This window comes from Schistocerca cancellata, chromosome 7, assembly GCF_023864275.1.
Source record: "Schistocerca cancellata isolate TAMUIC-IGC-003103 chromosome 7, iqSchCanc2.1, whole genome shotgun sequence".
NCBI classification, from domain to species: domain Eukaryota; kingdom Metazoa; phylum Arthropoda; class Insecta; order Orthoptera; family Acrididae; genus Schistocerca; species Schistocerca cancellata.
The window spans coordinates 529,608,712-529,622,451 of record NC_064632.1 but is presented as its reverse complement, the minus strand read 5'-3'; the positions used below and the strand labels follow the sequence as shown (position 1 = coordinate 529,622,451).

The following is a 13,740-nucleotide window of genomic DNA, read 5'->3' as shown; positions in this document are numbered from 1 at the left end:
GTTTCACAATTTTATTTTTAACGGTACTGCACAACTTAGGTTTCAGGTTATAAGCCCATTTTCAAGTACATTTCTGTTTCCTAAAGACGATAATGCACAGGTAAACATGATGACAAGGCAAAGATAATCATCTCAACTTCTTAAGGTATTGATCCATAGTTTAATGTACAATTATATCAATAATCATTTTTAACAAATTACATACATGAAACTTCCTGGCAGATTAAAACTGTGTTCTGGACCGAGACTCGAACTCGGGACCTTCGCCTTTTGCGGGCAAGTGCAGAGCACTCCTGCGTTTAGTAACATTTACAACTATTAGGTTTCATTTATTTACTTAGTGTATGGCTACATCACTAAACATGAATACTTCTGGAAACATCCCCCAGCCTGTGGCTAAGCCATGTTTCCGCAATATCCCTTCTTTCAGGAGTGCTAGTTCTGCAAGGTTCGTAGGAGAGCTTCTGTAAAGCTTGGAAGGTAGGAGACGAGGTATTGGCAGAAGTAAAGTTGTGAGGACGGGGCATGAGTCTTGCTTGGGTAGCTCAGTTGGTAGAGCACTTGCCTGCGAAAGGCAAAGGTCCCGAGTTCGAGTCTCGGCCCAGCACACAGTTTTAATCTGCCAGGAAGTTTCATATCAGCGCACACTCCACTGCAGAGTGAAAATCTCATTCTGGAAATTACATACATTATTACACAATTTAGCAATCACACTATAATGACAGGACTAAAGTCATGCAACAGCCAAGAACTTTTTAACCGTGATGGACTGGGGCCCAAAGTTTTGCTTCTATCGTGGGGTTGTGATTTCATATAGAAGAGGTGAAGAGTTGAATTGAGTTTGCCTGTTTAATTATAGGTGTGGGGACATATACATCTGTCAATTTCTAAAATTTCTAATTGGTTGAGTTTGGCCCCCTTTTCCTCTCTGTGTAAGACTACATCTACTGTGTATTTGTGGTTATTGTTCAGGCAATATTCTGCAAAGGCTGAATCAGACTTCTTCAATCTCCAGCGTTTGTGGTGTTCTTTAAACCTGGTACATATTGACCTCCACATCTGTCCAATGTAGCAAGACTGACACACCTGGGATGTGATTTGATAAACCCCACTTTTGTGATGGATAGTTGTTTGTCTTTTGCATTGAACAAGAAACTACCTACTGTCTGAGGGACACAGGAAAACACAGAGAAACCCTTTGCCTTTAAGATGGTACTTATGTTATTTGATGTTTTCCATATAAAACGTAATCTGCACCATTTCTTTTCCAGTTTATCTCTGTTTTTCAGTGGGGCACTAGAGACCTGGCTTGCTGCTTCATCTTTTTACCTAAAATTTTATCAATGATGTTGGGGTTAAATTCATTATTTGGGGCTATTGTTTTTATTGTGTTGAGTTCCTGTACAAATTCTTCTTTGGATGTAGGGATAGAAAGGAGACAGTGGATCATGTGAGGGGATGCTGCATGTTTGTAGGTTGTTTTACCAGTGGTTCTCTCTTAAGGAAATCAGTCTCTCACTGGTTCATGAACATTTCTGCTTGTATGGGTGATAAAGTTGAGCCCATTGTCAGACCATCTGCTAGCTGATATAGTTCCCTTGAGAATATTACTACATAGTGCATTGGTGAAGTCGAGGGACATGTCTGGAATGATTCTTTGATATAAATCTCAGTATTGTTGGGTTTGTGAAGGAAACGGGAGTGCAGGAATGAAAATTGGAGTGCTGACATTGCATTTTAAGTGGATTGGACTGTACACTGCCCACGGTAAGACACTGCAAGGCCAATTCTTTCTGATTTCATGGGGATGCACTTAAAAAGAAAATCTCGCTGTAGAAGGGAGACAATACAGTTCCCTAAGCTCACTGGCATTACAGAAAGCATGAGATTCGAAGAATTTATTGTGGTCTTGCAAAAATTACAATGATAGTTTTATAAAGGTTTTGAGAACACTGTTAATCTTACATCTGTTTTTCAGATGTTTCAAGACCATTTGCTGTTTCATTGGAAGTGCCCCTGCACATTTCCAGATGTAACTCACTGACCTGTTTTAATTTCAAATCTTTTTTCCATTAAAATCGTGCAGAGCATCTACACTGCTTTTCTCAGGTACAGTTTCCAAGTCTCCTTAATGACGTTGCAAAAGTGCTAAAATATTTTCATCACCATACTTGTGTGAAAGACCTTTTTTTATTGTGAAACTAAATAAGTAATTATTATATGGCAAGTTGCGTGCAAAACTCTGTGAAATTGTCTGTGTCTGTCTATATGCCATCAATTGTACCAGGCAAAAATTGTATTATGTCTTAAGCATGCCAAAAATAATTAATCAATACCGAAAACTTGTTTTGTTATCTATGTTGTTCAGAAATATGAAATATAAAACCAAGTCATATGCAGTATGCCATTTAAACAGTGTACATTTGCTGTTTTCCTCCATGTGCGGTTCTAGGGGCTTCAGTCTGGAAGCACGTGACCGCTACGGTCGCAGGTTCGAATCCTGCCTCGGGCATGGATGTGTGTGATGTCCTTATGTTAGTTAGGTTTAAGTAGTTCTAAGTTCTAGGGGACTGATGACCTCAGATGTTAAGTCCCATAGTGCTCAGAGCCATTTTTTTTTTGTTTTCCTACATTCCTCCTCCTAATGCTCAGACAGCACAATGTGACAGTGGGAGAAATGTGAAGCGAGGCTGAGTGCTTTGGCACCTGTACTAAGGAGTGGCCTCTGAGCCAAAATCTTGGCCACTCCTGATCTAACAGTACCACTGGTTTATTTAAATTTCTCTATCATATGATGTAAATCAATTTTGTATCCTGTTTGTTATTTCAACCTATGTATTTAAAATTCATTAGTTATGAAAATGATAGTTGCTACTCATCATATCCCACCACCTAGTTGCCTCCCCAATCACGCTCTGCTCGCAGACTGGCTTCATCTGCCAGAGATTCTAGTCACGTGTGTGTGTGTGTGTGTGTGTGTGTGTGTGTGTGTGTGTGTGTGTGTGTGTGTGTGTGTGTTGGTGATAGGCATCATTGGTCAAAACCTTACTTTACGACAGTCTTTTTGTTGTGCCTGTCTGCAACTCAGGATCTCTGGTGTATTTTGAGTAGCAACTATACTTGTCATAGTATTTTTACTTTTCATCCTGGATTTTCCACTGTTTAAATTTGTTACTTACTCTGTTACAATTTTGAAGCTAATTTTGTATTTTCCATAAAATGTCTTCACCTTTCTTTTGTTTCACGATATCTGCAGGTTTAATGAACCACTGATTCTTTGTAACTGATATGGTGCACTTTGCAGATTATTCTCACTGTTTTTAATAATTAACTGGTCATCTTGGTCATCTACAAATGAAACTGTCAAAACACTCTGCACTTGTAAGATTATACTGTCTGTTATTAAGCAATTGCTCCCATTGTATAGGAACAACATTTTACTATAAATTAATGCATAGTTAAGTAGACTGACATTAGTTTAACACAATACAATTTTTGCTGTAACTATTATTATCAAGTGTAGGTCCTGTATAGTGCATACTGCAGCATCAACTTTTGAAGGATTTTTGATTAGATTTAAGAGAGGGTCCAAAGAACTTAACCTGACCAGGTCAAATAAATTCATAAATAAATAAATTATTGCAGAAAGAAAAACCCACCTCCGGCACATAAAGCCTATACCCTGAGAGATGCTGCTGAACATGGATGAACCAAATGTTGTTTTCTCACTCCAAATACTTCGTAATTATGATATGACAATTCCACAAGAATGTTTCTTATAAATTAAAGTTATCCACTGAATACTATATAAAGACCTCACATGGTATATTTTCATGATATTTCGACAGTGTTGAGAGAAGTATTTGTAATATAGTAAAACAGAAGGCGATGCTGTCTTTTTGAGTTTTCTTATACTGTTGCTGCAAGTGTCTGCTAGGTAGCTCATATGTAAATTACACACTTCTTTCATTCCCTTATTGTCTGACACTTACACACAGAATGGCAAACAAGGAATCTTGAATAATACAGAATACATGAAGTCATCGTGGAAAAGACATCCTTAGGAGTTATTCTCCAACATTATGCAACAAAGGCCTGAAGCTTTCTTTGTTCTGAAGCATAGAGGGCAAAATGTCAGACAGATTCCTATCTCATTCAGGCTCCTGGTGTTTAAACTAATGGTTTTCAACATTAGTAGTGCCTTCCTTTTATTAAATGTGGTTTTAAATTGTGTAATTTGACATTCCACTTTTCTTTTATGGGTTATCGGTCTTCAACCAGTCTGATGGGATCCACCACCGTCTCCATTGCTAACCCTTCATCTCAGAGTAGGACTCGCAAGCAAAGATCTGTTATTTGTTGTGTAGGCCTATTCTCTGATATCTTAACACTTGTTCTATCACCTTGTCCCTTCTTCTAGTTAGTAATTATTATTTTTATTGTAATTATTTTCTCACCAAGTATGAGAAGATTATCCTTATTTCATACCAGAGCACATAATTTCCAGTATTCTTCTGCAATGCTACATCTTTTTTCTTCTTTTCCAGTTTTCCATGCTGCATGATTCTCTCCCACCTAGAACTACTCTCCAGGCATATATTCTCATAAGTTTCTTTCTCAAATATGATGTGTATTTAATATTAATACAACAATTTTCTCTTTGCCTGTGTTATTCTGGCTCATATGTCCTCACTTTTTCACTTATGTCTCATTTTGTCTCCAGGGTAGTTCTATGTTTCCCCCATTTACATGTTAATTTTCCCACTAATTTCGTTTCTGTGTGAACTGAAGGTGGAGGGGTGTGAAAGGAAAGGAAAGAGAAGTGCTACTGATGTCAGCTGCATTGCGAGTTGATGCAGAATCAGTGGTGACAAGTGAAAATGTGTGCTGCGCTAGGATTCGAGCCCCAAATCTCCTGCTTACTAGGTGGTTGTGTTAACCACTGCTCCAACAGGTCACACTGTTTATCACTATTGCACAGACTATCTCGGCATACGTCTTGGCCAACCCACATTCCCACCTATCACCACTCAAATGCAGTCCCTGTTCATGTTCTCCATGCTCGCTACTTGGAGATTCCTGCAGGGGGACAGACGTAATTGTTCATCTGTACTTAAGGAGGTGGATTCATTGCCCATCGAGGCAAATCAATTACATGAATGTGTGATGTTTGAAACAGCTTACAGCACACATTCATATAATTTCATTTCTGCCATTACTGAATACATTCCCATTTTTCAATTTACTCTTAAATCATGTTGCACAGTAGGTAGCTTACTCTGTTATCAGGCCCTGTAGATCTACCTCATTTTCACAAAGGCGTAAATGCCATCAGCAACTCTGATGGTTCCTATCATTTCACTCTGAAGTGTACTCTTGCTTCTGAAAGTGTATTTTATTTCCTTCATTGCCTTTTTGATGTTCAGGCTCAGCATTAGTGATGAGACTGTAGTTGTGCCTTATGCCATTTTTAATGTGAACACTTCTCTCTAGGTTTTTGATTTTTATAGTTCCCACATGTTTTTGTACACATTATATGTTACCTATCTTTTCCACAGTGTATTCATGGTAACCTGTGCCACAGCTTGTACCACTTTACATTCAATAAAATGAAGAAATGCTGTATATTCTGAAATTGTTCTTTTTACTCACTCTGTTAAACTTTTCTTGAAATGTTTTCTGTTTCAGGTTACCAGATGTGCCATGCTACAGCATCCTGGTGACTGTGTGCCAATTGCTGTTGGTCTACTTCTTATCCAATCTGTCTTTATATGGTCAGTGATGCCAGCAAAAATGTGTGCTGTGTCTCATTCAGTAAAACTTTCTGTTCAGTGTATGGTACTTTGTGTAATTGTGTTTTTCATATGGTGCAAAAAAATTAAATAAAAAGAAATTTAACTTTTTCCTTTCTCAGTTTGGTCAAATTAGGTTGGCACCAATGGATTTCTTCTAATGTATCATTACTGGTGGCAGCAGCTGGAACTGTTAGTATATGCTGACAAGTTTTATGGTGAGGGGATGCAGTCACAGGAGGAGAATGGTAGGTATGTTTGTCCCGTGAAGCTTAGTGCAGCACCACACGAGGATACATGGGTATGATGCAGTCTGTGCAGAGAAATTCTACTTTTAAAACTGAAGTGTAAGTGCATTAACGCTTTCACACCAGTATAGTGATAGTCAAGTCAGGTGCTGTGGAAGTGAGCCAGTCCTGCCTGGGTGTGCACGCTGTATGGTGAAATTTTCCAACTCCACCGGTACTCCTCTGTCCCTGCTTTCACACATGCTGTTTAATCACAATGGTAAGATTCTGTATTATCCACTTATTAGGAAAAATATTTATACATGTATCAGATATTTTTATCTTTATTTTGAGTAAAAATGTGGTTTTGGATCTTTTAGACATTTCACAAAATTTTTTTGTACCTTCTATCAGATCTGTGGTTTTGGAGATAGCACATATTTTCACATGTACAATAATGTTTATTTATGTTTGGTTTCATTACATTTCAGTACATTACATTACATCCGTTTCAACGCACAGAGTTTTACATTTCAAAAATTCTTTTGTGGCTGATAAATTTTGAAGCAGGGAAAGCCGCACAGTGTTGTATTGCATTCCTTACAACACAACTAAGTGAGGAGCTCAGCATGTCAGTACAGAACCAATAAAAGGTGGGGAACCAGTAGGAACAGAACTGAAACCACACTTTGAAACTGAATGCAACTGTTATCTGGTGACTCTGCGGTTAACTAAAGTCTTCCATCACAACCAATAGATGCTCCATACATCAGATTTCTAGAAAAGTCAAGCAAAGTGAAGCTGAGAAATAGCAGGAGGGGTGGAAGTGCTACATTAGTCCACTGGACAAGCAGTACAGATCACTCTTGACTTCTGCAGCAGTTCACTGACTGAGCAGCAAAAGTCCCTCTCAGTTACCACAGTAGCTTACCAGAGGATTAATAGTGTCCCTGTTACAAGGATGGTATCTTACCTTCAAATAGAAAGCAGGTCACCTTGACAGATTGTGTCACAGGTGCTACATTAACCCCAGAAAATAACATTTGGAGAGGCTTGAAGATCAGTACTGGACCCATTATTGTTCTTAACCTACATAAATGATCCTCTATTGACTTTAAATGGTGATACAGAAACTGTAATATTAGCTGGTGACACAAGCATACTAATCAAGGGCCTGAACCTTGTCCTAGCAGACACAGTTTAGATGATATCTCGATATACCTACAAGTGGATCATAATTAATAGTTTAAGCCTTAAACTAACAAAAACTCATATTTATACAATTTCAAACCAGTAATAATGACCTACTAGCACCAGAAGTAAGCATTAATAGTCATATGCTCAGTTTAATGAGTTGTGGAAAACTCCTTGTGGTCAAACTGGATAACAAGTTAAACACATACATAAACTAATTAAGAAATTCAGATAAGTGTATTACACTTGGTTTATTTTACATAGTTTCACTTCCTGTTGTCTTATGTAACAACTTTTGGGGCAGTGTACCTACAGTAAATAACAAGTTAATTCTGCAGAAATGAACACTAAAAATATTATATACAGTGGATAACCATACAACCTGTAGAATCATTTTTAAGGATCTTTGAATTCTCACACTCATTTCCCAATATGGATTTTTGTTGCTGGTAATGAGAATCAATTTCAACTGAACTGTGATTAACATAATCACTATACAAGACGCAAATGTAATTTTTGTGTAGACTTTGCCTCCTTGTCTAGGATTCAGACTAGAGTTAAGTACTCTGGTGGACAAATATTCCACAAGTGATCATCTAACATAAAACAAGACATTGGGAACTCCTGCCAGTTGAAAAGAAAATTGAAAATGTGTGTCATTAGCCACACTTTCTACAAATTATCTGAATGTCTGTGTTCAAGGATTGAAAAGTTCTGTTACCTACATCGCAAAAGGCAGTGTTCTCTACAAAGCTGTATAACAAGTAACAATATACTGTAAACAGTACTCAGTATTTACAGACACAAGAAAACATTTTATTTGAAAAGTGCCATTTCAATCATGTATATACTAAGCTACTAGTAGCAGATAAACATCATAATTATGTATTGTAAAACTATGGAAGTAGCAGATTTTTTCAACATAGCAGTTTCTTTCTAATTTACTCAATTAAATTTGGCTGTCATAACAACAAATAGCATTAATGACTATAGTCATAGTTTGCTATTACAACAGTTCACAAATTAATTTTCTATGATTTCCTTCTCCTTTTTTATGTATACCTTGACTTGTTCATATCCCTGAAGATCCTGCTTCTTGATATGGTCTATGGAACATGAAGACTCAATGAGAGAGTTGAAGAACACTATGCAGCTTTGCCATTGTCTTGTGTTGATCACCACACACTATTCTATTTCATTGCTGTTGAGGGAAGTTCCCGCATCGGGGACCTTTCCTGAATGTGTTTCATTTGAATGAAAGTTAAACTGATATTTGATGCAATGTAGACAATCTATAGCAAATAACAGATTTGATAAAGAGGCTTCAAGTGGGCCTATTGGTAATCTCCCATATTGCTCATGAAAAATATCCCAATGTGATACATATTTCTTTGAGACTTCTGTGAATGACAAAAGCCAATGGTGGAACATCCTTTCCACAACATCTGGTATCACTTCATCACAAATGAGGACCTTCTGTAAGGATAAAACAGACAGTAATCTCTAAGTAAGACATTTGATTATAAGGCACATGATTCAGCACCTTCCATTTATAATGGTGCATTGGTTGGTTAGCTTCTGAACCATCAGTTAAAATGGTATTCCTAGGATAGCTGGTTGTAGATCTTCTCTGTGCTCTATTCTCTTCTCCTCTGCTGAAGAAGGACGTGGCATGGAGGAGGAGGAGGAGGACTAGTTGATGTTACAGGACCTCTTTACTACTGTTTGTTTACAATCAGTAGACTTTCTAACTGTAGTTGATGATGGCAGGTGAGGTGAATACTCTGTCACAGCACTGCCCAGTATATTGGCTTCTGGATGCTGACCATATGCCCTGTTGCTGCTGTTGTGTTACTAGATGCTTGTATTCTACAGTCAAATTGACGGAGGCCTAGTGGTGTTGGCTGTGTGTATATCTGTCTGACTATCATGCTCCAGTGTCTCAGAGTGAAAAAGTCCTCAGTTGACACCTTGGGGCAGGCAGGAATGGCTGGGCCCTTGCATCATACTCCCAAGACAGTAGCAAAGTCCTGAGCTGCTGGATCACTCAGGTGCTCAGGTAACAGAAAGGGATTCATCACCTGGTGGGATGGATATGGCTGCATTATCAGTCCTGACCTTCACAGACTAAACATCACATAGCTGCTCCAGCTATTCAATGATGATGAGCTAGTTTGGTTGAGTTTCAATTTTTCTGCTGTTTGCTACTTCACAGTAGTAGCTGTGTTTATGTGTAATACCAGACCACCTGTCAGTGATGGATGCACCTGTCTTCATCAGCAGCAGGTCAAGTTGTAGAAACTGGCCCAGGTGTCGGTTCGGAGAGAGAGGTGGTTGCCTTCACTGACCATCCAGCTCAATGACCAGTTCTGGCTGGCTGTGGCTTCATTACAACTCTGAGATTTGTCTTCTGCTCCAAGTTATACTATATTTATGTACCTTTACACTCTGGAAAGAATGCACAGCGCCCTGCCACTGTGGTAGAGTGCAGTCTTGTGTTATCATGAAGCAAAGTCATACCTTGTGTCAGTTTTCCTGGACACTTCTTTTTAATGCCTCTTCAAATGTTCAATGAATCAGTTGTACTCATTTTCAACATGACATGCATTCATAGGACTTTTCTTGGCTTGGATGGTGACATATATTCATTACTGACTTCTTTTTTCTTACTGGTCTGAAATGACAACACTATACTTCATCAAAAGCATCAGTTTCTTCTCTAAGAATGTTCTCATGTCTTCTTGGTATCACATCAGATGGCCCAAGCACAGACTCATGCACAATTTGTTTCTACATGTTGCAAAGGTGACAAGCAACAAAGCAGCACACACTCTCCAAATACCTCCATTTCAGGGCACAGCCTCATGTATATGGATCCAACACTTATATTCACACCAGTTGACACTGCACTGGCAGTAATGGGATAATTATCTTCTGCCATCTTGTCCACATAAGAAATTGTTGTGCCATTGATTGTGCACTCCTGTGCACACTTTGAACACAGTGTCTATCTTCCACACATCTTGTCTGTTAAAAATAGACATTACTGCATGTGTACTAACACAAAGATCATTGTTAAATGTTGAAAGTGTATCCCAATGTGAATATCTTCTTCTTCTTCTCCTTCTTCTTCTTGTGCTCTCCTGAGATGGGACTGGGGTACCAGCTTAGTATTCATCTATTTGGAGTTGGGAAACAACCTAAAAACCACATCCAGGCTGTCCACCATATAAATCCTCATCACTAATACACCAGGCAGATTTGATCTGGGGCCAGCACATCTCCCCATCCCAGAAGCAGTGTTCAAAATGCAGCTATCTAGGCAGGTCATCCCAAGCTGAACATGAAAGGTGAAATTAGTAGAATGGCACTGATACTTGTGTGTCATGCCTTATGCTATCTTCTGCTTCTTTGCACCACTTTCCCTTTTATTATAAGCTCACTACTTGGCAAATTAGAAGCACACAGTATGTATGCTCATACTTCAGCCAGTATCTACACCATTTTAACTGTATTTTACCTGCAAGCTTCTCTTTATAGGCTTTTGCACCATTCCGGTGTCAGCAATACATCAAAGCCTTAACTGATCAGGAATAGTGACCAGTCAGATTATTTAACAGATCAGACAAATAAGCTGAAGCCCTAATTTATAGGTCAGCTCAGTGATACTTGTAAGAATAAATCTAGCTGAACTTAATGACTTAAATGGGAAAGGATTTGTCCCAAATGTAGTGATCATTCTTTTTTGTGTACCTGTCTATGGCTGAATGCTTCTACTATTTGGTGGGTTGTTACCTTTATTCTTAAGTGAACTTTTATGCTTATCATGAGTTAAAAGCAAACTTACAAAAATTATGCACTGTGTAAGGAAAAAAACTCCAACAGAATTTAGTTTTTTAATTTAACTTAAATCTTTTGGTGTTTTTGATTTTTCTCTGTGATTTGATAAGTTCCACTGTATATTTTTATTGCAACCTGCAGAAGATGTTTTTGGAACTAACAAGTTGTTCTGAGCTACATAACATTCATGCTGTGTATAAACATTCTGCCATCATATATCCAAGAAGCAAAATAGTTCTTTTTACTGACAGTTCAAGTATTACAGTGGAGCCAAATGGAGATACTTTGACACTTGAAGATTTTATAAAATTTTCTTGAAAATTAATTGTTGGTTCTCTGCAAATCGACTGTTACTGAATTTAAATAAAACACAATACATACAACTCTGTCTGGCACAAGGCTTGGCTGCACCACTAGAAATGTTGCATGTGAGTAAATCAATAAGTGAAACAGAATGATCTGAAGTGTTAGGTGCATATATTGACAAGAACCTGAATTGGAAGTTACATATTACAGACCTTCCTAAATGTCTAAACTCATTAACTTTTATGTAGTGAGTAGTATCAGATTTTGGAGCCACAAATTTCAGAAATTCACTGATGTCTTATGCCTTCATATTCAATGGTAACTCATTGTTGAGGGCAAAAGTGCTTATTACACATGAATATGTAATAAGGATACCATGTGGTTTTCACTCTAGAGCCTCTTGGAGACAGCTTTTTAAACAAATGGGCATATTGGTAGCAGACTCACCAGCACATTTACTCCCCTATGTAGTTCATTTTCAACAGTCAGTCATATAGTATTAGTAGGAAAAATAAGTTGCACTATCCATTAGTCAGCCTTAGTGGGGGACGGAAAGAAGTAAGACATTCATAAATAAAAATTCAAATGCAGTAAGAAATTTAATGGATAATAAAATTTACTTCAAACACAAAATGAAGGCTCATCTACTTGGCACCTTCTACTACTCCACTGAAGAATTTCTGAGAACGTATGTTCTACATGCTGCCTGATTTTATAGCAATGAAGGTGGCCATTTAATATTAATCAGCTGTCTGTTGGTCACTCTTAAGGAAGGATTTTACGCTGGTGGTACAGCAATAACGCAAAGTCTTCTGTGCTGCCTACAAGACTTATTTTGTCTCTGATTACATATTATTGAGACTATTAGGGTAATGGATAGCCCTGATGGAATGTAAATAGCTTAAAGAGTAAAGGTAACAACTCAATATTTCGTCCATGAAGGACAGCATCACGAGGGCTGTGACAGTAGATATATACAAGTAAAACAATTTTAGTGAGTGCAGGCATTTCTCTGCAAGGAAACAGTATTCATCCAATGCAAGCACTATCAGAATTGTAGAAATAAATGTGTTACATCACAATACAATAAGATAAATTCACAGATTCACCTTACAATAAGATTAGAATATAATAGAGTGAAACATTCCATGTGGGAAAAATATATCTCAAAACAAGCTTTCGCAACCAATGGTTGCTTCATCAGGAAAGAGGGAAGGAGAGGGAAAGACGAAAGGATGTGGGTTTTAAGGGAGAGCGTAAGGAGTCATTCCAATCCCGGGAGCAGAAAGACTTACCTTAGGGGGAAAAAAGGACAGGTATACCGCACACACAAAATGTCTGCTTGCATCTGTGTATGTGCGGGTGGATATGTGTGTGTGTGTGTGTGTGTGTGTGTGTGTGTGTGTGTGTGAGTGTGTGTGTGTGTGTGTGTGTGAGTGTGTGTGTGTGTGTGTGAGTGTATATCTGTCCTTTTTCCCCCCTAAGATAAGTCTTTCCGCTACCGGGATTGGAATGACTCCTTACCCTCTCCCTTAAAACCCACATCCTTTCGTCTTTCCCTCTCCTTCCCTCTTTCCTGATGAAGCAACCGTTGGTAGCAAAAGCTTGAATTTTGTGTGTAAGTTTGTGTGTCTATCAACATGCCAGCACTTACAATAAGATTATTTTCATTACATATCCGAGGGCTACACATTACAAATATTGGCCTGCATATAGCACTGCAATCATAAACGGAAGTAAGTTGGTTTTGTGCAGTTAACATAAAATTTCTTGTCAGGTACATTCTAAGATTAAACAACAAGCCTTATGATTTCTTGGTGAGTGAATCAAAGCCATGTTGATATATACTGTGAAACTACCTCATGCAGCCTGATGTAAAACAACATAGTACAAAAACTCTAATATCACCAAACTATGGCAGTTTTATGTTAATTTATGAGGTATTTTGAACCAGTTACAAATTTTAGAAATGTTTTCCTGCCCATAAAAGCAGTGATTGTTAATGATATCTTCATAATGTCAGCAGAGCCAACATGAATGCTATTACTTAATTCCCATCTTTTTAAATATGGAAGTATTTGTTATCTTCATGGGTATATGAAGATAAATATATGCATCAAATATGTACAGTGTAAATAAATATATAGATTGTAGTTACCTTCCTCTTCATATACTACACTCTAATAGTAGTAAGCAGAATAGGAATTGTACCATCATGTCTGAAAGGTATGTTTAATGTATGTTAATACAGGTCAGTTTCAATGATATTAATAACTTGTTACAAACATGACATGTGTATTAATCCCCATAAAAGTGGCAATAATGATTTTAATTTGTAATTTTTCTTTGTATTTTTAAAATTATTTTAAAAACCAGGCATG

At 37.8% G+C, this 13,740-nt stretch overlaps 1 non-coding gene across 1 annotated transcript; it reads left to right on the top strand.

Moving 5' to 3' along the window:
- The first annotated feature begins 533 nt into the window (after window positions 1-533).
- On the top strand, window positions 534-608 carry Trnas-cga (transfer RNA serine (anticodon CGA)). Its single transcript has one exon. It is a non-coding gene; the product is annotated as a tRNA-Ser (tRNA).
- The last annotated feature ends 13,132 nt before the right edge of the window (window positions 609-13,740 follow it).